The 25,758-nt window shown below is 44.9% G+C and overlaps 1 protein-coding gene across 1 annotated transcript in view; it reads right to left on the reverse strand.

The window, feature by feature from the left end:
- Window positions 1-25,758, reverse strand: part of CGNL1 (cingulin like 1) — a 157,174-nt gene that overhangs the window by 125,942 nt on the left and 5,474 nt on the right. The window lies entirely within an intron of this gene.

A 25,758-nucleotide genomic window follows, 5' to 3' on the forward strand; every position in this document is an offset into this window, starting at 1 on the left:
CCAAGCAGGCAGTCCTCACATCACACACAGGGGAGCCCCCAACTAGGGCAGGACTCATTTCGCTTAAATGGTGAGCTCTTGCTGCTCAGAACCCCAAACCTTCTGAGCTAAAATACCTTCTGGGCTGATGGCTTGTGCCTTTAACTTCCCGAACAGAAGGAATTATTGCCACCTGTCAAGGGGGTAAAGGGCAATGCCTTAAGGCAAGGCAGCATACAGTGAAGATGCTCTGCAGGGCACTTTCCATTCCTAATTCTCTCCGAGTAGTTTTGTTTCTCAAACCAAACATCTTATTGGGACGTCTCTATGTTTTTCTCATAAGAAAAACAACTGCCTGGTTAGACTCAACTTAGAGCCGTGCCCACTCTTCTTGTAGTACCTTCTGATTGCCTTGTAACAGCGCTAAAGCTCCTGGCCCCATCTGATCCTTTCTTAAAATTCCTGACTAAGCACGGGACATGGCATTAATGTCAACCCCACCCCCACCCCCTGCCCCAGGCAACCTGGAAGCATCCTAGATTCTTCCTCTCCCTTAGGTACCACACCAGTTAGTGATTCCTTCTTGCTGACCCTCCTAGAACATCTCAGCTGTTCTTCCCTGTTCCTGTGCTGGCATCCTCATTTGCCCTGTTTCTCACCTGCATGTCAGCAATGGTTTCCTGAATTTTCTCTCAGCCACCAGTCTTGTTTTCCTCCAATCCATTCCCCACATGACCCTGATCTTTTCAAGTGTGACCTTTTCAAATTTGTCCACTCGTTTGTACTTCAGCTTAAAAATTATTCAATGGTTTCTTCCTTTATGCTCAGGATAAAAATACTCCTTGGTATTTTTTTTTTTGCACTCCTTAGCATGGTATACAAGACCAGGTCCCTGACAATCTCGGGCTACCTGAGATGGCTCCATGCAGGACTGAGGGTCTCCAAAGGCATCATGCTCCTTGGCTTCCATGAGCTTGCCTGGCAACCCCTATTCTTCTCAGGCCTCACCTTCCCTGACTCCCCCAAGTTTCCTGCCTTTTGTCCCCTTCCCACCCTTCCCCACACGTGTCCCAGTGCTGCCTAGGCCCACTCACTGTGATTGCCCTGTAACTTCTCTACCTCCCCGTTGCAGACTACGGGCTCCTGGTCGGCAGGGCTGCCCGTGAATCTCTACAGTGTTTAATTCCTAATGCCCCTCAATGAATGCACACAATGACCCAGAGGTGGGGGCTGAATGGCAATTTCAAGAGTACACCCCTCGGGGCGCCTGGGTGGCTCAGTCGTTAAGCATCTGCCTTCGGCTCAGGTCATGATCCCGGGGTCCTGGGATCGAGCCCCGCATCAGGCTCCCTGCTCAGCAGGAAGCTTGCTTCTCCCTCTGCCTCTCCCCCCTGCTTGTGTTCCCTCTCTCGCTGTGTCTCTCTCCGTGAAATAAATAAAATCTTTAAAAAAAAAAAAAAAAAAAAGAGTACACCCCTCATGAAGAAGGAGCCTAGGAAGGTCCTGTGCTGACTGGTGGGAAAGTGCCTCCAGATGTCTAGCCCTGGGAAGACTGCCCGAACTTTGCTTTTGGGCTTGAAAGTCTCATTTCTGAAGAATCAGTTCTGCAAGCCCAAAGAGAGCAACTGGACGGTCCCCATTTGAGAAAAGAGATTTACCTCTGAGTGAGGCACTCAGGACAAAGGTCTCTATCGCAGGAAATGAGTTCAGCTTATGAATGTATGTGTTCATCATCCCTGACATTTGGGGCCCCAGGGAAACCCAACTCTGTTTTCCCTTTACCAAAATAAACATATAACAGGGTGTGTTCTGTCCTCAGTTGCTTTGGGGAAACAACTTCTTGGAATGAAGTATTTTCTTTCTGAGTATCCCACCTGCTGTTAGATTTCAGCAGCACACAGATATTTAACCAGGCCACTTAACTTTCACCCCCCCCCTCAGCTCCCTGCCTCTTGAAGAAACTAAACAGAGTAAGAATACTTTGACATGGAACAAACTTAAAAATTTAAATATCATCAAAAGGGGACCACTGTTTTCAGTAGCAAAAAGACTACATGTCATTCTAATGAGCTTTGTGATAAGAAACTTCATCCACACTAAGCCTACTTTTCACCAACTATTTCCTTGAAGATGTTTTTGGTAAGACTAGAAGCAATTCAGAAAATAAAGCAGCTGAGAAATCTTTTTTTTTTTCCCTCATATTTGCTAAAAACAAAGAAAATAATATTCCCGGGCATCGGGTAAGTTACAGCAAGTGAGTCAAGACCTCCCGTAAACACTAAATGTTAGCTCTTGCTGCCAAATGTCTTGACACTCCTCGTGTATGCAGGAGGCCATTTTGGCAGCCCCCCCCCTCCAAAGAGCAGGGGCAAATGACAGGGCTCTGCCGTCAGTAGTCAAATGATCCAACGGCTACCAATTCTACCCCCATCAGATACTAGAAAACTCACGTCCGAAAGACAGATGGCCCAACTTCCACGTGGCCTGTGAACCGACCAGGAATAAGACAATAAATTCTAGTATCAGTCAGGACATAAGCACCAAGTTGCTATTTGGGAAGTAGTCAATCTTTTGATAAATAAATGAATGCAAGAAAAAGCATTTGTTTCAGAATATACTCAGGGCACAGCACTATCAATAACTGACCATCAGTTTAGTATGCATCTTAATAATTTTCTGGATTTACACAGCATTTTCCTTTTTTTTTTTTTTAAAGATTTTATTTATTTATTTGACAGAGACACAGCGAGAGAGGGAACACAAGCAGGGGGAGTGGGAGAGGGAGAAGCAGGCTTCCCGCTGAGCAGGGAGCCCGATGCGGGGCTCGATCCCAGGACCCTGGGATCATGACCTGAGCCGAAGGCAGACGCCCAACGACTGAGCCACCCAGGCGCCCCTTACACAGCATTTTCATGCAACTTTCTTACCGTGCTCTCATGTGCTAGTCGACATTTTAAAACACATTTTTAAAGCCGGCTGGCATCTGGTTTCCCGAGGTACTCACTCCAGGCCTGTTGTTCCCACCTTCAGGGCCCTGCCTTGGTCACTGGCCCTGCTCTTACGTGTCACTAAGCCACAGCTATTCGGCAAGCTATTCGGCAATGGCTGCAGAATGAGTCCACAGGAAGTCCTGGGCTTTCTGTAATTCCACAGAGAGTTCTAGGCTGTCCACCTCCTTCCTTCTTGAAACCCTTCAATGGCTTCCCACTGCCATCACAATAGAAGCCTGAAGATGACCTGCAAAATCCAGTGTGTTCTGCACCTCCAACCCTACCACCTCTTAGAACATGGTCCCCTCTCCCACTCCCCTTGCTGTTCCCAGAACACACTTTAGGGCCAGAATGTCTCCGTCTCCTGTCTCCCTTTCCCAATGCTCTTCCCCCAGAGAGCCATGCTCCAGACTTCCGTTCTGGCCTCAACTTCTCGTTGACCACCTCAGAAAAGACCATCCCCATAAAGCAGGATTCTCCCCATCCCCCACCATCCTCACAATCCACCTTATCTCACCAAATTGTCCTGAGCTCTTATCACCCGCTGATAAGCCTTCATCTGTGTGTTTATTGGCTTCTCCTCCAGCAGATCTCCCCCACCTAAATACAAGCTGCCAAGAGTAGGATCCTTGCTTTGCTATGCTTTGCTAAGGATACCTCTATATCTTTAGGGTTAATGTAGGGTCTGGCACATAGCTGTAAATATGCCAGTTGGTAAGTATCTGTACTGAATGAATAAAAAGCATTTGTATTAAATGTAAAACGCAGCCCCACCAGGTTAAATAAGGCCAATGTCTTCTAAGAGCTTTCAGGTCTTCTCAAAACCCCAGGGAAGGGGGCAGTGTCTGGGCTGGGGGAGGGGAATGTGGAGGAAGCACGAAAAGGTCAGATTAATAAGCCACCTTCTCAGGGCCCCCCATCCCTTCTCCCCTCCCCACTTACTGAGCTCACCACCCACCCTTAAACAGAAAAGAGCTGAGAGAGCAGAAAATGCTGCAGAAAACAGAGAACCTATAACAGAGTCCAAACAGGAAGAGAAAGCCTTACCACCTGGGTGCAGGAAAAGCAAGGTCACATCTCCCAAATCAGAAGCAGGGCCAAATGGCTGCCCGAAGTCAGTGACACAGGAAAGTGTGACACACCAGCCTGGGTACAAGAAAGAGGGTCCATCGCAGAGATGGCAGAAGCAGTGATGTGGATGTCACCACTGACCCCAGAGGTCATGGGATGGACGAAGTGAAAAACAGAGCCCTTGACTTGATAACTAACACCAACACAGCACTTTACAGTTTAGAAAGCACTAACACCACATGACTTTACTGATACGCATAAAAAGACAGGGAGGTGGGCTGCATCATTTTACAGGTAAGGAAACTGAGGCTCAGAAAAGTCAAGTGATTTCTTGTCTCAGATCACACAGCAAGCAAGCAGAGGTGGAAGTTCAGGGGTCTCAGTGCTCCGAGGACTCTCAGCTCTTGTAACCCTTCAAATCCAGACAAACAATCCTTGAGACCCCTCTCAACATTGTTAACAGGACTTCACCCACATTATGCTAAGGACTATTTATTGAAAAGCAGGATGCCCTTCCTGAATTCCTCCAGGGATTTATTCATGACCTCTTGACTTGAAAGAAATTTGGTCTTCTCTAAGCCTTTCTCGGGTGCTTGAAAGCTGAAGAGACCAGAGCGAAGTCAAGCCCAGGCTTCTAAAGCCCACTGTCTCCGGCTCCGCAAAACCACAGCCACGAGGTAACGACAGCAGAATGACTGAACAAAACTACCACTGGAAGCATTTCTATGTGAAAATGCACCATCTGCAAAACCTTACTGTAAAGGCCCAGATTTCCCAATAAATCCTTCAAAATAATCACGACCGTAGCTCTCATAGAAACTTGGGTCTCTGAAAATCCCAGACAGGTTCATCGGATTTATTAGAACTGCATTCTTTGGGGCGCCTGGGTGGCTCAGTCGTTGGGCGTCTGCCTTCGGCTTAGGTCATGATCCCAGGGTCCTGGGGGTGGAGCCCCGCACTGGGCTCCCTGCTCAGCGGGAAGCCTGCTTCTCCCTATCCTGCTCCACCTGCTTATGTTCCCTCTCTCATTATGTCTCTGTCAAATAAATAAAATCTTTTTAAAAAATAAAAATAAAATAAAATAAAAAGAACTGCATTCTTTACTTGAAAATATCGCACATGCTTTTAAAACTGAAAAACCCTTCATGTTCATAAATCCAAGAAGATGCTGTTCGGCTTTTGTCACCAGCTGGTAGATGAGAAATTGAAAAGGAAAGAAGCAGATTTGCCCTGGAGTTCCAAGAGGTCCAAAACTGGGCCCCTCCAAACTGAGCAGGGAGGCATGCTGCAGAGCTCCCAGGTTCTTCTGGGCCTGGCACCTCGAGAAAGCACTGAGAGGGGAGAGACATGTCTAACAGTCTAAACCAACACCTCATAATGCACTGGAAGCAGACAAGAAGTCAAGGCTGACCCCAGAGCACTGGCCCAGGGTGCTCCCCGGGGAACAAACACATCTCAGCTCTGGGTGCCAAGCGGAGCTCTAGGAGGCCCTCTCTCCTCCAGAGAAGCCTCAGAAGGGGAGAGGGTAGGTGACTGGGCTCTGGGCTGTGCATCTGTCTTCTAGAAGGTCAGGGGGAACCCACAGAGGTAGAGAAAATATCAACCCTGGGACAGAGAGGGGTGTCTCTCTAGACATGGGCGTTAAACCCCATAGCCGTGTTCTCAGGCTGTTTCTTTTCCTTCTGCGCAACGTCACCTCCATCTGTTTAGACTGAGTATTTGCCAGCTTGCCTCCAGCCAGCCAGATGTTGCCTTTCAGCGATTGCGTATTTCTATAATTATTTCCAGGAGAAGCAAACACTCTTGAAGCACTGAGGTTTGCCATGGAATTCACTTTTTCCCACAAAGGGGCGTGGGTCGGCCTCTGCCCCCTGCTCTCGATGGGCCAACGATGGGGTAGGCCACCCAAATCAATGCAGTCAAAGAAACATGGTTTGAAAGAAACTCCTTGGTATCAGTGAAGAGTTAATTCATCTCCCAGCTTTTGCTTTTTGTTCTAGGAGGTGCCTTTTTGTTTTATTGTTTGTTTTTTTAACCCCATATTTCTTGGAAAGGAGCTTTACTGTTAAGGAAGAGTTTTAAACACATTCCCATTAGGCCATCCTTGCAAAAACAGTATCATTTTCTTCACAGCAGAGTCTTGGCCTAAACGCTTCCAGGAAACCAGCATGTTGTCCCGGGCTCAGAAGAGGGGCGTGTCAGCCTGGCCGGAGAAGCCTGGCCGGAGTCAGGGGGGCATGCCGGTCTGGCCAAGACCACCTCTGAGGGTGCCACTGAGAAGGCAGACCCCCTCGTCAAGAGCTGGCAATCAGGGCTCCCGAACAGTCACTTTCCAAAGGGTCCCCTAACATCCAGTTCCCAGCAGGCACTGCGGAAAGTACAGCCTCCCAATGATAGCAACAGATCCCATGGTGGCCTTTCCTGACATCATTTGAAAACCACCTCCCATTTCATCAGTAGATTCAGAAAAGTGCCCGGTCCTTGGATTTGCATTTGAAATAATGCATGCGTGCAGTGCAGCTGGAATTTCAAAGGCCTACTGTCCAAGGACCTGTCAAAATATTTGAGCCTGTGGCACTGAAGCCCTGCACAGGGGAGTGGGAACCCCCTTCCTGGTGGCTGCGACAGAGCAAACAAAAGGCCCCTAGGAGTGATTTAATGTGACGCAGGAGAGGCGGGGGTCAGAGCAGCGGAAGCCTTCAGTACCACTGCGCATTGAACTTGCCAAATACTAACGGAGCACCTACTGCGTGCAAGTCACCTACAGGTGGGGAGGCCTCCACACAGTTAGGGTAGGTTCAGCTGCTCATGACTGAAAACCCAAAATAACTTTGGCTTAACCAGTAAGAAAGAAGTGTGGAGGCTAAGCAGTCCAGGGGTGGTATTGTGGCACATGGTCATTAGGGAGCGAGGCTCCTCCCTTTTTTGTGCCCTACTTGCTTAGAGCATGGCTTCCATCTCCACGATGAGCTCGTGAGCCAAGATGGCTGCTGGATTCCAGCCATTGTGTCCATGTTCCAAGCAGCAAGTAGGAAGAGAGAGAAGAAGCAAAAGGATGCATTGTCTATACAAGTCAGTCTCTGGAACCTTCCCATAAGCCCCACACATAACACTTCATCTTTTACTTACTAAAGCTTAAGTCCTTGGCCCATAGCCAGGTGAAAGGGAGGCTGGGAAACAGAATCTTTTAGCTTGGCACATTACTACACCCTAAAAAAATATCAGGTTTTTTGGTTACCAAAGAAGAAGGAGAGGAGCGATACTGGATATAAAGTTAGTAGTCTTTGGCACAGAATGCATAAAAAGAGAATCTGAGTATGAGACAATTTGGCATTCTACTATGTTCAGAGGAGAGTTGATAGTAGAAAAAAAGAAGGGGTATTGAGGGATGAAGTCTCAAATGATATTATCCCTCAAGGATGACTAAAATCTTTATTAAGTTGAAGATGCTTAATAAAACCAATTTTCCAGAACCACCCACCTTTGGACTGAACATATTTCACGAGACATTAAAACTGATAAGGAAATTTCTTCAACATTCTAGAACTGTGGCGCCATCAGAATCACTTGAAAGCCTTTTTAACAAGTCCCTGAGACCCCTTTTGGAAATTCTGATGGATGGTTTACAGTCGAGGCCTAAGGTTCTGCATGCCTGCATGCGCGTACCCACACCCACACCCACACCCCCCCACACACACACGCACACATGCAACCCAGGTAATTCTTCTGATGGGTAGTCTGATTCAAAAACAATGACTTCATCCAACTCTCACTGAAAACATGAAAAATAAATAAACAAAATAATAAAACATGAGAAGACAACTTAAAACAGTCATGTGACTTGTCCCAGGTCCCTATCGGTTTTCAGGCAGAACCAAGCCTAGAATCTTGGTCTCTTCACTCATAATCCAGTCCTCTTTTACCTGAAGTCACCTCTCCAAGGAATGCGAATTTGGGCCTCCAGACTCCTGGACACAAATAATCCAACCATCTAGGCAACCTACCCAGGTGTTCTGGCTGAAGGGTCTTAGTTTCCAAGCTAAATCCAATTTCCATCTAAATCATCCTTACCTGGCCACCAGCAAACATGGCACAGCCAACCGTCTGCCGGAATCCCTACCCCTGTGGTCAGACCCAACACCTTCAGAACCACGTGCTGCCATGCACGCCACCTGGTAAGGGGGAGCACTTGGAGTGATTTAAAAATGGTATGTATAGGGGCACCTGGGTGGCTCAGTTGGTTAAGCATCTGCCTTCGGCTCAGGTCATGTTCCTGGGATCCTGGGATCGAGCCCCACGTTGGGCTCCTTGCTCAGCAGAGAGCCTGCTTCTCCCTCTGCCTGCCACTCCCTCTGCTTGTGCACTCTCTCTCTCTCAAATAAATAAATAAAATCTTTTTAAAAATATATAAATAAATAAAAATGGATATGTAGATAAGTGTGTGTGCATGGATGTGTCTATATATCGGCAGTACATCCCTCTTCTCTGAGATCTCAAAGACCCAGGGGAAGGAGGTCGAGGGATTACCCAGGGATAGAGGTCAGAGGCTGGAAATGATCCGTATTTCAGTCAGCATCTGAACACGATCTCTTCCTGTGTTGGGGAATTCCCCACATATGCCGGAGCTGAAGTGAAGCAGAGTCCACCACCAGCTGGTGGGAACGAAAAGGCCCAAGTCTCATCTCTGCCCCCATGAGGTGGGCCTGTGTCCCCAGGGTGGCGTGGCCGAGGCGGCAGGGCCTACTCAGAACATGCCTGTGGCCCTATCTACCCAGCCGCCTGTGGTCCCGGACCATTTCCACAGGCTGGTTCCCACCTGCCCAGCAATTCTGTGAGCCTTACAATATCTTGGATCTACAAGGGCTAGTTTCTATCACTGACAATTAAGACCCGTGATTGGTGTCCTCAGGGAAAGAGGGAGGCCTCGTGCCCCAGAGGTCATCCATTTCAGGTAAGTGGATAACCTGAAATGGTGAAGAGGGAGGTGGGGATTTAGGAAGACCCTCAGGCCAGGCTAGAAAGAGCCAAATGCAGACCAGAGGGCGCAGGAGGGATCTGCTTCTGGTGATAGCATTTCCCCTGGTGTCTTCTCTTTCTTCCATCCTTCCCTCCTCCTTTTCCTGGCTCTATCTGCCTCTCTTCTTGACAGAGAGGCATCCATTTCTCCTCTTTCTCGCCTCTACATCCAAGAAATCAAGGTCTCCCTTTCTGACTAAAAACTGAAACTCAAAAATACCTCATCTGACACTTCTGACTCACAATTTGCGCTTTGAAAACACCAGGAAACATGCAGAAATAGCCTTTGATGAGGGTGGGAGAAAAACAAGTGCAAATTGGCACATTTATGGCAGATAATACCGCATTTTAAATGTATACATCATCTGATCCAGAAATTCTACTTCTAGTAATTCACCCTAAGCAGAAGAATGATACAAACACAATCCTAAATGTATAAATACTTGTATACAAAGCATTTATAATAACTCAAACGTCCATTAATTGGAAGCTGGCTAAATTTTTATATATCCATATTGCAGAATACCAGAAAGCTATTAAAAAAATTTTAGGGGCACCTGGGTGGCTCAGTTGGTTAAGCATCTGACTCGATCTCAGCTCAGGTCTTGATCTCAGGGTCATGAGTTTGAGCCCCGCATTGGGCTCCACACCCAGCCCCCCCACAAAATTTAAACTTAAAACTTAAAAAAGGTTTTATATACACAGCCATGAAAAGTATCAAGATACCTTGTTTTTAAAAACTATCAGAATGATATATATAGTTATAGAGTTAGCCTTGTTTCTGTAAAATAATATATGTTTATTAAGTTACATAAAAATCTGAAAGTTTACCAAATTCTTAAAGAGCAGTTATGCCTAGAGGTGATAAAATAGGGCATTTTGAATTTAAATCACACATTTCTGTAGTGCTTCCATTGTGGTTACAAACAAGTTATTATTACCGTAACAAACAAAAAATAAATAGAAGCAGAAATGGCCTTTGAGCATGCAGAACAGTGGTGCTGGAAAGTCACCACTTCCTTTTCAGGCAACACGCAGTCTCAGACCCAGCACCCACATACAACACAGCTCACCATCAGCTTCCTTCTCTTCTTCTTACACACAACCCTGCACAGTTGGAAATCACAATCCCTAGGCCAAAGTAAAGTAGAAGCAATGACATCGAAGTGTGAGCTGCTATGCAAGCAAACAAGGCATCAGTTACAGACAATGACAGAAGGACCACAAAAAGCAGTCATGTGAATTAGAAGCACAGCAATTTCCACAGCTAGTTAGTGTAGGAGCAAGACTTATGCACCTAGAGCCTCTAAAGATAAGCCCACATGAAAGCAGCCCAAGTGTCTATTGATAGATGGAAGGACAGAGAAGAGGTAGTATATATATATAATGGACTATTACTCAGCCATAAGAAAGGAGGCGATCTTGCCATTTGCAACAACATGGATGTATCTAGAGGGTATAATGCTAAGTGAAATAAGTCAGAGAAAGACAAATACTATATAATTTCACTCATATGTGGAATCTGAAAAACAAAACCAACAAACAAAAAACCAGAATCATAAATACAGAGAACTGGTGGGCACAGAGGAGAGATGGAGGAGGGAGGTGGATGACATTAGATAAAGATGATGAAGAACTACAAACTTCCAGTTACAAAATAAGTCATGGAGATGAAAAGTACAGCCTAGGGAATTTAGTCAATAATATTGTAATACATATGGTCACAGATGGTAACTACCTATCGTGGAACGTACAGAATTGTTGAATCATTATGTTGTACACTTGAAACTAATGTAACATTGTATGTTAACTATATTTCAATAAAAAAGAAAGTGTAAAAAAGATATCTCCACATGATAAATAAGACTAATAAGAATGATGATGATTAACATAACATAATAAAAAAAAAAAGACTAATAAGAATGAAAATGGTGGGGCGCCTGGGTGGCTCAGTCGTTAAGCATCTGCCTTCGGCTCAGGTCATGATCTCAGAGTCCTGGGATCGAGCCCCACATCGGGCTCCCTGCTCGGCGGGAAGCCTGCTTCTTCCTCTCCCACTCCCCCTGCTTGTGTTCCCTCTCTCGCTGTGTCTCTCTCTGTCAAAATAAATAAATAAAATCTAAAAAAAAAAGGAATGAAAATGGTAAATTTAATTAGTGTCTAGGTTTTAGTAATTCAGGGAAATGTGTCCCTATTGAAATTTTATTTTTTTATTTTTTTAAGATTTCATTTATTTATTTGACAGAGAGAGACACAGAGAGAGGGAACACAAGCAGGGGGAGTGGTAGAGGGAGAGGGAAAAGCAGGCTTCTATTGGAGCAGGGAGCCCGATGTGGGGCTCAATCCCAGGACCCTGGGATCATGACCTAAGCCGAAGGCAGATGCCCAATGAATGAGCCACCCAGGCACCCCCCCATTGAAATTTTAATTAAAAAGCTAAATATTTAGTCTTGCCCCTTAAACAAATAAACTTCAAAAATCAGGAAAATGACCTAATATGAAATATCTAATTGTCCAACATGTTCCATAATTAAGCTATTATTTTTATTTAGGTTGTATTTTCTGAATTAAGTTTTATGAATTCTGGGTTTTGTTCTTAAAGACCATTAAAGTAAATATTCACTATTCTTTAAAAATTTTTTTAAATTTGAGTATAGTTGACACACAATGTTACATTAGTTTCAGGTGTACAACTTAGTGATTTGACAAGTTTATACAAAATAATTATCATTCTTAAAAGTTATTCCCCCACACACGCAAAATTAACTTACACCTACATGAGAGAACTTTACCGTAGGCCAGCAAGCTTCAATAGAAAGATTCCATACCCTCTGCTCTTGAGAGAAAAACAAGAGATCTCTACAGATTGCCATGAAGATCTAAAGTACATTCAGGATTATAAGATTGTATATTTCCTGTGTATTTTTTTTCTTCTTTACCCCACCCCCCAGTGCATTTTTACTGGCAACAAAAATTAGTCCTGGAGATGTCATCTCCTTCAGGAGATGAAGCATGGCTTCAAAGAGCAAGGTTCCACTTTTCAAACCAATGAAAATTTCAGCCAATAATGCAAATTATTCAGATAAAGACTTTAATTAGGATTTTGAGATTAGATTCAATGTTGAAAAACAACAAAGAGTTGGATTTCATGCATTTGAAGGAAACAGGACAATTGTTAAAATATGAAGCCTATGCACCAAATAATGAAGTGTTCTCCATTCAAAGTGTTGTTCCCTGTGCGTTAGTGTTCAAGTGGTTAAAACAATAGGAGTATGTGTACCTTTGCGACTGGGCAAACAACCTGCCAGTCTAATTAAACTCCGTTTACACTGGGACATGAGCCCAGTTTTCCAACATGCTCTGTTACTAGGTGTGAAATAAGACTTATTTTTCAATCATGTCGTATGGTAGATGGCTGCCGTGTGGGTTACACTTTCCCATAGTACACAAGTCCCCTCTGGACGCGTACAGCACTTCCCAGCACCACAGTGCCCAGGGCATGGCAGGTGCATAATAGATGCTGGATTCCTTTCCTTCTTCCTTCTTCCTCCAAGTAAAATAGGAAAATGGCAATATGATGTGCACTTACAGTATCATCAAGACTCTATTCCGGGACATTCCATTCATTGCTTTCTTATTTCATCGTATAGGCACCCCAAATATCACCTAACTGAATCTTGCTTGTGCGAAACAACTCCAGTTTTGTATTTAGCATTCATATGCATACACATATGCAGTGGAGAAAAGAGAAAATACACGCAAATATTAATGCCTGTATATCTTGATGGTAGAACTGAAGTTTTTAATTTTCATCTTATACTTTTCTGTGATTTTCAAAACATTTTACAATAAGCATCTATTGATCCAAAACCAAATTTGCTACAACACAGTCCCACTACACACTCACTAGAGGACTACAATGGAGATGACACACACCACCAAGCACTGATACTGGAACCGCTGAAACTCGCACACTGCTAGGTGGGAATGTAAACTGGTAAAGCCACTTTGGAAGACTGTTTCACAGTATCAACCACAGCTCCACAATAATGAAGACCCAGCAATTCTGCTCCTAGATATATAACCAGAGAACCGACATACATAGGGGCGCCTGGCTGGCTCAGTCGGTAGAGGATGCAACTCTTGATCCCCAGGTCTTGAGTTCAAGCCCCACGCTGGATGTAGAGATTACTTTAAAAAAAGAAAAGAAAAGAAAAGAAAGAAATAATGTACACACATATACTGAATAAGACCTTTAATAACAGCCAAGAAATACAAATAACCCAAAAGTCCATCAACAGTAGATAAATCAATTATTGAGCTACAGTCATACAATGAAATATACAGTGAGAAATATAGCAATGTATTTAGCAGTGAGAAAGAAGAAATGACTACTAGTGCAAATCCATGCATGAATGTCAACATAATGTTGGATGAAAAAAGCCAGACACAAAAGAGCACACTCTATATGAATATCATTCCATTTTTATGAAGTTCAAGAATGGTCAAAATTTACCTACAATGAAAAATATTTACCTATGGTGATAGAAACAGGACGGTGGTTATCTCTGTTGAGGAATGATGCCTGGGAGGAAGTGAAAACTTCTATTAAACCCTATACATTTATGATAGTTGTACTTTTCTACCTTAAAAAACTAAACCACCATAGCTCCAACCACTTACTAGCCATATGGCCCCGGGCAAACTCTTCACCTCTCTAAGGGGCTGTGTCTACAAGTGGGGACAGATACAAACACAGCACCTACTTGGGGGGAATGTGATGGGAATGGAAGGAGGCAATGCACGCAGAGTGTCTACCATAGCGCCCAGCACGAGGCGAGGGCCCGATACCCAACAAGCATAGCAGGGGCAACCGTGTCCTGAGGTCTTACTAGGGTGCCAGGTACTGCTCTTAGCTTTCAGCTCTTAATTGCTTTGCAACACCATCTCCCCCAGTGGGAGCTCCTTCTCCATCATAACTCAAGGCCAGAAGCACAGGCGGGGACCGGGACATTAAAAAGTTGTCTACGTTCTACACAGCGTTTATTTCAACAAGGGTGAATCACTCGTTACGCTGCTGCTGGGGTTTCAAAGAAAGGAAACTGGCAGCAGTCACACATCAGGACTAAATCCAGGCCACTGAAGAGAAAAATGACTGCAGCTTCTTTTCTGAAAGCAGTAGCTGCTTTCTGCAGGAGGGGAAAGAGTATTTTCTCCCAGCGGAATAATTCATTTTAAATTGAGGAGTCATTTGGGAACTGACAGAGCTCATCTTTCTTCTCTAAGGAAAGAGGAGACAAGGAACTCTCTGTAAAGTTTTTCATGCTGACTAGCTAAATTTACTGTCCTTTAATGTGTATCAGATTCACAACTAAAATAATTTATAAAGTGTATGCCTACTGTGTAACGTAACTGAAAATGCTGATCATGAAGCAAGGGACTCAAGAGTACACAAGATTATTGTAGTTAAATGAAACATTATCAACACCAATAGAAAAGTCTCCGATTGACAAGATTAACCAGTAGATTTAGGAAGGACTCAAATCTCATGAATTTTTGCTTCAATTAATTTTTCATTTGCTTTCAACTAAGGAAAGACAGACTACCTGCTTTTGAACCTAGCCCCACTACTTACTAACTGCATTACCTTGGGTGAGTTACTTAATCTCTCTGTGCCTTTTTCCTTAACTGTAAAAATGGGATAATAATAGGGTTATTATAAGGACTAAGTGAAAAAATAGGCGTGAAGTACTTAAAACAGTGCCAAGCATTATCAAGCACCATAGAAGGGTTCTATCATTAATTTTTATATTTTCTGATGTAGATGCACATTTCATCTAAAATTATCAAACTTAGGGGTGCCAGGCTGGCTCAGTCAGTAGAGCATGTGACTTGATCACTGGGTCCTGAGTTCGAGCCCCATGTTTGGTGTAGAGATTACTTTAAAAATAAATAAATAAATAAAATTATCAAATTATCCTATATTCAGATATAGGATAGACTGAAAACCAGAGGAGGATATATACTAAGACTATGTGAAGTGAGCATAAACATTTGGGTTTATAGGTATACACACATGCACATACACACAAACTCTCTCCCTCCCTCCCCCCCCATACCATTCTTCCCTCTGTTCTACCTCCTCCTCCTCCTCCTCCTTCCTTCTTTCCTTCCTTCCTCCCTCTCTCTCTCATAAGTAATTTAAACCAGGTCCACTCTAGAACATAATGCACCAATGATCTCAGGATCTTTTGATCCCAAAATGATCCCAACAAAGATGTGAAATATTACTCATCTTCCAAATATTTCTAAGGACCCATTACAAAAACACACATGAAAAGGTATATTTGCTTCTTTTATTTTAAAACCATGCTGGAAATTTCCAAGGCACATTTGAGCCGCAAAGCTGATGGTGTTCAAACACGGACTCTTTTCAATCTTAGCAGAAAAGGCCTACTAAAATTTTACATTTTCCTCCAATTGTGAGCGCAGAAAGCTTTTCATTTTATTCCAAAGGAAATGATCTTACCACAGCTCAACGGTATCTTTATTGTCTGAATAAAGTGGGCATCCGGTGGCCATTACAGAGAGTTAAATGCTAAAACCCAAGGGTATAAAAGTTAAAAGCAACTTAATGGAAATGTCAGTTACAACATTCTTTCTTTGATTTATAAGAATCAAATTCAGAGAGAGCCCTCAGGCAAAGGAATTACGAAGAGTATCAGCACAACAGAATGGTAGCACCCTACTGCCCCTTAGCCCAGCCCTCTCCAATATAGACTTTCCAATAATCATATGCCTTTACCTTTCCACATGGCAGAGAATTCTACTTGAAAATACTACTACGTATAATTCTTTCATTTCACCAATAAGGACATTCACACTTCTCTACTAATACTGGCCAAATAGAAAATCCCCATTTCACTATATTATCTGGTTTCTTCCTATTATCAGAGTGACATAATTAATTTTCTGATTTGTTAGTTTGGAGTATCAGAGAGCCTTATTTTGCTTAAAAAAAAATAATAATTGCTCTATTTAGACCATCCAGATACCTCTCCACTAAAGCTGCAACTATAAACACAGTTAACATATGATGGTGGTTCCTGTCTTTGCCCTACCCTTAGTTGTAAAAACCTTACTCAGCTTTATTATTCAGAACTTGGCAGAGTAGGCTTCAGTTTGAGATGGATGATGAATAGAAAGTTGCATACTCAGATTGATTTTTCGCAATGAATTAGATTCTGGGAGCTCAAGGAAATAGGAGGAAACAGAAGCCATATTTTATTTGCAAAATAAGTTTCCAGCAGAATCGACTTTCTTGCTGACTTGAGCTGCTAAGTTGGGTTTTGGCACTTCCTAAAGCTGCTTTGGGTCTTGATCTAAATATTCATTCATTCTTCAAATGTATGTTTGATTCTACTATGTGTAAGGCATGGTGCAGGATACCAAGGGAGATTTTTTTTTTTAAATGACCCTGTTTCACTCCTGGACTTTTTTCCTTCCCCAACTTCCCTTCAGGCCAATCACACACGGCCAAATGGCACTCCCATCCCCTCATAATGCCCACGTTAGGACCATGGTTTCCTCTCCTTAAGCTCCTGCACATTCTAATACCTATCATTTCCTTCTTTATTATAAAGGTAATACATACAGTGATTTTTATAAAATTCAAACAGTCAAGAAGGGCATGAAATGAAAAAGAAACTTTCCTTCCCAACCATACCACCAATCTCATAGCCCAGAAATAAACATGTTTCCTGGGACTTTTCACAGAAATTTATCTTTGCAATCAAGAGTTAAGATTTAAAAAAAAGGGGGGGATCTCAATACATACCAATGCACCTTGCTTAAAAAGGAAAAAAAACCTTAATAATAGATTTTGTGAATTTTTCTTTATCAGTACTTACAGATTCGCTCAATTCCATAATGTACTAATTTATTTAACCGGTCCACTATTGTTAGATTCTTAGGTTATTTCCAGTGTTCTGCTATTATAATGCTGCAATGAGTATCTCTGTATGTTTGGCAGCACTTGTGCAAGTATATCCACAAGATAAATTTCTAACTGTGGAAGGGTCGAGTCAGGATGTATATATTCTTAATTTTGAAAGATAATGCTGTGGCCAACACCATTGACTGCCTACAACCGCCCCTTTCCCCCTGGCCAGCAAAGCTCCAGTTTCGACCCCTCTCCTCCCAGTACCCATGTGCTTCAGGGAAGAATGGGCCTCTATCTAACCCACAGATTGGCCTAAGCAAGTCACAGGAGCCCCCTCTCCCATGCAAGTCATCAGTTGGGGGTGGGCATCTGACCCAAGTAACCCAGTTTTGCCAAAGGGGCAGGGGGCTCCTAGCAAAGGTTTCCTCTGCTTTCCTCTTTTCCCGCCTCTGGACATCACTGTATAGGAGGATACAAGGATGGAGCTGCAGCAGCCACAACAGGACCATAGGAGAGGGAAGCTTGAGGACAAAGGCCAAACACTGAGGCTGGCCAAGAGAAAAGAGGAAATGCATCTGGGTCTTCCATTAATTAATGCCCAAAGTGCCCTACCTTTGGACTTCTGGTTTACATGCGATAATAAATGTCTTTACTGTTTAAACCACTTTTAATTGAGTTTTATTTACTTGCTGGTGAAAGTATCCCCACTGCCAAACCGCTCTCCAAAAAGAAGTCCACTGGCTTTATGACCCCACCCATGGTACGTAGGAGCGTCGTGTCTCCTCACCCCATTGGCTCACAGGGGTTTCATCCCCATTTATTCTCTGTGCATTTTCCCTTAACGGCCAGTCTTTTTTTTCTCGGAGAGTCTGACAGTTCTTCATTTAAAAAGGACACCCTATGAAGAGGTAACACAAAGGCTGGCTCTTCTTGGCCAAAATTTCATTCTGCTCCTCCCAAGGCATTGCACTCAGGCACAAGGTTGAGCCGACTCCTTCTGGAAAGTAGACACTGCCATCACAGTGCCAGGATATATTGCAATGCCTTAAAGCCAGGCACACTTCTCTGCCTGGGCTGAGACAGTCACGGGCATGGGGAAGGACAAGCCCTAGACCGGGATCGAGGATGACCTAGCTTGGATCTGCTACCTATGAGCCACGTGGCTAAAGAGAAGTCACCTACCCCCCTCCTGAGGCCTGTTTCTCCAGACAGAAAAGGAAGACTCTGGAAATGAAGGCCCAGGGTCCTTATAAAGATGGGACAGCATGCATGAAGGCCCTGATAATCAAGCGTCACTGCCTGGTAAAGGGGGAGTTGGGCCCACTCCCATGGACCTATGCTGAGAAAGGACCTTGCGAAGGGTAAGCCAAACCCCGCGCCTCCCCAGATACTTTGGCTCTTTGTCCTCTTTGCTCTACCTGTCACTCTCCTGCCATCACGGTAGGAGCAGATCAAGTCATGACTGCAGACCAGGAGGAAACCCAGCCCATCACTTCTGCCCCTCCCACAGATACTCGGAACTCTCAGGAGCACCAGCACAGTGAATGAATATGAAATGACGTTCAGCGAGCCAAGAGTCAGCGCATGTCAGGCTAATTTACGGTAACTACCAAGGCCTAAGCTGGTACCTGAACAAAACATCTTTGATTCTTCACCCAGCTGGCCTAGGTTTAGCAAGCTCCCCAAAGGCTGGTTTTCCAGGTTCTCCCATGCTTCACTCCACTATCATGGGGTAACATGTCCACGTTCTTGGCCACGTGACTTTGCAGTACCTCCCACGAAAATGGACCAAGCATGCTTCCCCACCCGACTGATAATGGATTTGGCCACGTGTTTGTTGGCCAGTGAAATGTTGGCAGAACATTTGGCAGTTATGAGCCACAGTCTTAAGAGCCATCATGCATTTCCACTTGACATCTTATGCCACGGTGATCCACCAGAAGATGCACACGTACTAGGTAACTGCTGCCCCTTCAGCCTGGGCCCCAGAATAAGCAAATGAGGAAGAGACCCAAAGCCAAATGGAAGTCTGGCCCAGCCAAGGCCAGCCTAGGTCAACCTAACCACACCCAATCAACAGATGACCAAGTGGGAAAATCAATGTTTGTGGTTGTGAGGCATGGCGATCTGGGGTTGTTTGTTACCCAGCACTATTATGCAGGAAAAGTTACTATAACCACTCTAAGAGCAAAGACAATGGTAAGTTTGCCTGGTACATATTAGACATGAAATAATAAAACACTTGTGCTTATTCTAAGGAGATCTTACTTTGTTCATCAAACATATAGAACACTTCTACACACGTGGCACACCACACTAACCCACAGGGAGCCGAGAAAAGCAAAAAACACAAAGGCAACTAATTCCTGCCAGTGTCTTTTTAGTCTAGCAAAACTCCAAGGTTCGTAATCCTATTGGGCTAGAGGGCTCTGTGTTAACAAAGCTTCTATTCATTTCATTCATTCATTTATTGTCCTAGGTTAAATCACAGAAGGGATGAAATTCAGCATCTGAGCATTTAAGTGACCCTATTTGTATATTTATTAATGGAGGAATCTACTTCCTTCTACAAATGTACTATTTAATTAAAATACAGAAAGGAGAAGTTATTTTTCAAAAGACAGAATTTAAGTTATTTGTTAATGAACTCCTTGGTTCTATTAATTTTTACTTATTCATTCAACATATATTTACTGAGCACCCATGACCTATAGCATGGGAAGCAGCACACACAACTCCTAGTCCCAACCCTTGGCTGCTGAGGTGTAGCCACAGAATACAAATGAATTATTTAAAAGTGTAGTTGAGGGGCACCGGAATGGCTCAGTCGGTTAAGCGTCTGCCTTTGGCTCAGGTCATGATCTTGGGGTCCTGGGATGGAGCCCTGCGTCAGGCTCCCTGCTGAACAGGGAGTCTGCTTCTCCCTCTCCCTTTGCCCCTCCCCCACTGCTTGTGCGCTCACGCTCCCTCAAATAAATAAAAGCCTTAAAATAAATAAATAAATAAATAATATAAAAATAAAAGTATAGCTGACATATCCATATAGCATCCAAAATTTTTTTTAAAAAAAGAAAACCACAGAACTCCTTATGGTTTTAACTCTAACATTTCTGCATCTTACTTTTAAAAAGATTTCATTTCAACTGCAATGTGAAGATTTCACAGTTCCCCTTTCTCCTCTTATTGAGAACAGAAGATGGTTTTCAGCCATATTCCTTCTTAAATTCTCCTCCACACAGAAAGTTGTGGGAGACTTACATATTCGATAGGCTTGGGCATGAAGTCTTCTCAAAGGTCTTTTGGAACTCTAAAACTGTATCCATGGGTTTGCCCTTCTCCCCACATTTATTTTCTCCCTCAAAGAACTTTAATAGACTCATCAAGCATGATTTCTCCATCTGCAGGTCATGCTTTTTAAGGGTCCAGTGATATCACTCTCTCCCATGGATTGCACAAGCCTGCCGGGTACAGAGGTGAATTAGCTTTGAAAACAAGAAGGATTTCTACAATTCTAACTGGGAATTCACAAACAGCAAAGTGCCAGAATAATAAGAACATACGCATATACACCTCCCTATCCAGACATTGCTCCAAGCACCTTAGACATATTAACTCATGTAATGAAGCCAGGATTTGGACCAAGCAGTCCAGGGCCAGAGTCCAGGCTGGTAACCACCAGGCCCTGCTGCCTCTGGGTAAATCCCAACCTGTGCCAGTGACTCTGGATTTTCCCACCCTCCTGCCCTCAGCCAGCATAATTCGGGTCCCCAGAAAAGCAGCACAAAGGGAAGGCATCCTAGAGGGCCCTTTATTTCAGGACATAGCTTTTCTCTGAATGCATCTCTGTGATAACTTCTAAAGTTTCCAAAGAAAGAAACTCTGTAAGCCCCCAAAAGCAGCCAACATCCTGCTTCCTCTTGGTGGGCCCTATTTCTCTCTCCAAAATCAGAGCAAAAAGCAGAGCGTCCTCAACTCTAAGGGCCCACGGCCTCCTTAGCCCGAGAAAACTCCAAATCCTGGTGGAAGGACCCAGAAGAACCTCACAAGCCCTGAGCTGCTCTCCTAAATGCTTTCACCTCTTGTTACTGAAGCCCTCCATCCTGTTACTAAAGGTCAGAACAGGGGTTGTGGGGAACACAGCACCCCCTTTCAGCCTGGTCCCTCGCCAGGGAGCTAGTTTGCATCTCTGAGCTGCTTTAGGCCTGTCCAATCTTCTAAGGGTCTGGCTGAAGGGGGAGGGACAGGGAGAGAGTCAAGATTGTCTGGATCAATGACAAGCTACAAATCTGGCCCAGGCCTCCACCTGGAAATCTAAAGCAAAGGATATTATTAAAGTCACAGGTTAAGGATCACTCACTCCACAGCTTCTCATTTAGAAGCCCACAGTGGGGTTCAATGTAAACACTTCCCAAGAATGCTTTAAAACAGGGGGAGGTTTTTATTAACCAACTTAATTGAGGGCCACTTCTCATTGTGGAAGGCTTTTAAACACAGGAATGAAAGGGGCCTGGTAGGTGTTTTCCAGACACTTGTTTTTAAAAACCTGCCACGCTGTCCTGGGGACAGCTCAAGCCCCCCCGCTCCCCCCCACTCCTGTGTGCACTCCTGCTGTTAATTCTTCAACAGAAACAAAATCCCTGATAGGACCTGCTCCCCGGCAGCACCAAGAACCCGGCTGAGCGCTTCATTCCAATCTTCATTTCAAGGGCCATTAGAATCACTGGGTGGGAACCATGGAAAAAAGAAGGCGGGCCAAAAAGGGCCAAAAGGAAGAAAGGAAGAAAGACATTAAATGCCTGCAAACCGGACAGGACTTGGGAAAAAACAGGCCAATGAAAATGAGGCGTGGGCTGATCTCGGGAGAGACCAGGTAAAGAGGCAAGAGTGCTGGAACTGGCTGGACTGCCCGGGAAACAGGATGCGAAGTGCAAGACGCCAGCCACGAAGGCCACGTAGTGTAGCACCCCATGTAGAGAAAACGTCCCGGACAGGCGCCGCCCGCAGAGCCCCAGAGGAAAGCAGGGATGCAGGGCCTGCGGGAGGGGGAGGAACATGAAGCCACTGCTCTGTGGGGACAGGGTTTCCCTCTGGGCGGACGAAGGCGTGCTGGAATCAGATAGCGGTGACGGTTGCACAACGCTGTGCTGTGCACGTACTTAATGCCACTTAAAATCTAAATGCTCAAACCGGCTCGAACGGCCAATCTTATGTTGTGTGTCTTGTGACACTGAAATGTTAAAAGATACCGGGAACTCCAGAGAAAACCTTCTTCAGCTCCTAACCCAAGAGCCGTCCCTTCCTCACCTGAGTAAAATTACACATGCTAGAGGCCAAAATAATAAATAATGCTATTTTACTAATAACAATGCATTTATGGAGCTAAGCTCCCCATGCGCACCACACACTCCAGGACACTTCTCAAGGACGCGTCACTTCCCTTCACCTGTGCTCAGGTGGGTGGGGGTAGTGTCATCGTCTGCCTCCTTTCACAGGTGATGAAACTGGGGTGTAAGGAAGGTCAAGGAGTTGGCCCAGAGTCAGAGAACAAATAAGGGAAAAGCCAAAGGGTGAACCTAGAGGTAGGGTGACCGGGTGGTTCACGCCCACACGCGTCCTCTCAACCTCCGCGGGCCGCACTGCCTCTGAATCACGCGCTCCCCCGGGGCAGGAATGTTTTCCCGGCCGAGTTTACCACCTTGCCGGCAACACAGCATTCTTTGGCTACTGAGCCCGAATCCTTTTTAGTGCCATTTACCAATTGGCCACTTAGGAACGGGGTTCTCTGAAAAACACGACCAAAAGGCACACCTCAGGACCCGTACCGTACCTTCGCATGTGTAGAGCTATTTTCACATGGGCACATGTGAAAATTACTTCATTTTGCTTTCTTTAGTCCTGGAACAACATAAGATAGGAGGGGAACCTGTCCTCTTTTATGGAAAAGAAAAGCAAGCCTCACAAGCTTTGTGGCTGATCTGAAGCCACACACAGGTGCAGGAGCCTGGCTTCTGCAGACCAGATTTTAACTACCCCGAGATGTTAAGGGTTTTAGCATATTAACTATTTATATGTAAATGTATATGTATTATTTATATGTAAATAGACGCAATTACAAATGAAGCTAAGCGCTTAACAGAGAGGAAAGTAGCTCTTCCCACACTTCAGGGGCACCTGTGGGGAAACCCAGAAGCATCAAGAAAAGGTTAATTTCCATCTCCTCCTCCCTACTTAAGAAAGGAGGGCTCTCTGTCCCCCTGGCTCCCTTTGGTGAGAAATGTGAAAAACAGCCACCGCTGTTAGAGCTCGCACTTGCCAGGGCTCTCAGCCTAGCACGACCGACTTTTGGGGCCAAATGCTTCTTTGTTGTGGGGGCTGTCCTGTGCACTGTGGGGTCTTTAGCCGCAACCCTGGACTCTCTCCACCAGATGCCAGGAGCCACCGTCACCCCCAGTCTGACAACCAAGAATGTCTACAGAGATCGCCACCTGTCCCCAGCGGGGCCCCACCTGAGAGCCAGTCTCTCGTGTCAAAGAGACGTGGCCCCAACAACTCTACGAGGCGGGCACTACACCCCCATTTTACAGGTGAGGAAACAAGTCCGGATGGAAGGGGGAGCTGCCCAGGACACCACACTCCCGGCGACGGGAAGACGCTCCCCCCACCCCGCCCCGAATTCTGGAGACGGAATGAGGACACAAGGCACAGAACCACTTTCTATGTCTGTGGCCCTAGCAAAACAGACGGTGGGCCAAAGCCGCCTGGTATTTGGTGCTCGGCCCCAAAGAAAATATGCTCTGCGGGCTCTCCGATAAGAGCAGCCCCAACAGCGTCTGAGAGTCTGAAGGGCCTCCTTCCTCACAAAGCCCCCTGCAAGCGGGGGGTAGGCAGGCCCTGCGAATAGTAACTGCTTTACGCACAAACATGAGATCATGGCCATGGGAACCTGAAATACATTTTTTTTAAATGTGCTTTTTTTCAGGAATTCTGATTACTTTTATGAAACACTCTCCCGTGCTCCCTCTTGTTTCTTTTCTGTTTAGAAATCACTGTAGCTGCTAGAGAGAGAGAGAAGAAACACCGGGACATCAAGTTTCCAAAGGCCAGCTGCCTTCCATCCCTCCTTCCATGAAACTTCACCAAACACCTCTTTTCTGCTAGATGCAAGTATCCAGGTCAGTGGCCAGATCCCTCCTCTTTACAGGTTTGCTTACAGGTTTGTGGGGAGTGGAACTCGTTCACAAAGGGGACCGATGGTATTCTACTTGTGAGATAAAGGCATACACAAGCAGGCCTTTTAAAGAAATGAAGAACCAGTGCAGCAACCACCAGAGCCCTGGGCCTAAGGAGGCCATCTGAGTCATTAAGAGCACAGCTCAGGGCCAGACGAGTCTGAACCCTGGGTCCCACCACTCGGTAGCTGCACAACCTGGACGACTTACCCAATGTCTCAAGGCCTTGTTTCCTTCATCTGTAAAATGGGTTTATGGTAGTACCTGGTCCCTAGAGTTGCTATATTAAAAGCCTCTCAGGGCTGGAAGTAAGTGCTCTAGGAGGATTTGCTATAATTATGAGAATTACTGATCTTGGGCAAGTCTCTGGGATATCCAAAGATGATACCCGCCCCCCCCCCCGCCCCTTCTCTTTCGTATACCACCCAGCCGCCTCACACCCAAGAAGTTAGACTCACTGCAGGGACCCAGTGCTGTCCAGTCCAGAGCAGACCAGACACCAGGCAACCAGTGGCTTTAATCCTGGCCCCACTCCCCATTTCCCCTCTTTCTCCTTCTCACCCTACACCCTCACCATCCCTCCCCCCCCAAAAAAAAAAATTCACAGGTGGCCCAGGGCAGCAAGGCTGAGCCTGTCTGCCTACTTCTGGAACAAAGGGGCTCAAGCCCCAAACCAGAAACTCACAAGTAAAAGAAATCTTAAATTTGGTAAAATCTACCCTGCAGTCTCTTTGCAAACTACTCCTACCTCTCCCTCCATTCTTTCTCTATCAGTTCCTCTCCAACTCCTAATGCTTCCATTGTAATCACTCTCTCAGTAAACTTTCCGGGTTTTTGATATTAGATTAGGGCAAGGAGAGAGGCTAATCAACTTTTCAGCTACTACCGTGTAATTCTGAGTAAGTCACTGTTTTTAAGAAGGAGTATAAAAATCTCCTAGGCAAAAATCTTTTTTTTTTAGAGTGACCAATACAGCTACAATGAAGTTCAAAGATATATATTAATTCATAGGATATATTAGAACCTCTTCACGGCTTTGATAACTGGCCATTTCTTTTTCCTTTCAAATGAAGTCCAAAGAGACCAGCTGTCTAGAGTCTGAAACCCCCAAACTCCCACTTAGTACCTGACTCCAGACCTCACCAGGTTCCTCACCTGGAAAATGGGACTAACAATACTGATGTCACAGGATCCCTGAGAGGAGTCCTGGCCCCAGTAGGCCCTCTCCCTGGTATGGACGATAGATTTGCAAGGGAACTCAGAAGGCCTGTTTCAAATGCAATAAAATGCAAGGATAGAGAGCCAGGGGAAGTCAGAGGTAAAAACCAAGAGAATTCCTGAAGCCAAAACTAGAAAATCATGGTCACCTTGCCTCAGTCTTCTGTGATTAAAGCAAGATAAGCAACAGTGAACGATTATTAATAATAAAGGGGCTTTATACTTCTTTAAAAAAAAAAAAAAAAAAAAACCACACTACATAGTAACAACCTGAACCATTGTGTACTCTACCTAGGGCAAGCAGAAATGCCTG

The sequence above is a fragment of the Halichoerus grypus genome, chromosome 8 (assembly GCF_964656455.1).
Source record: "Halichoerus grypus chromosome 8, mHalGry1.hap1.1, whole genome shotgun sequence".
Lineage (NCBI taxonomy): Eukaryota > Metazoa > Chordata > Mammalia > Carnivora > Phocidae > Halichoerus > Halichoerus grypus.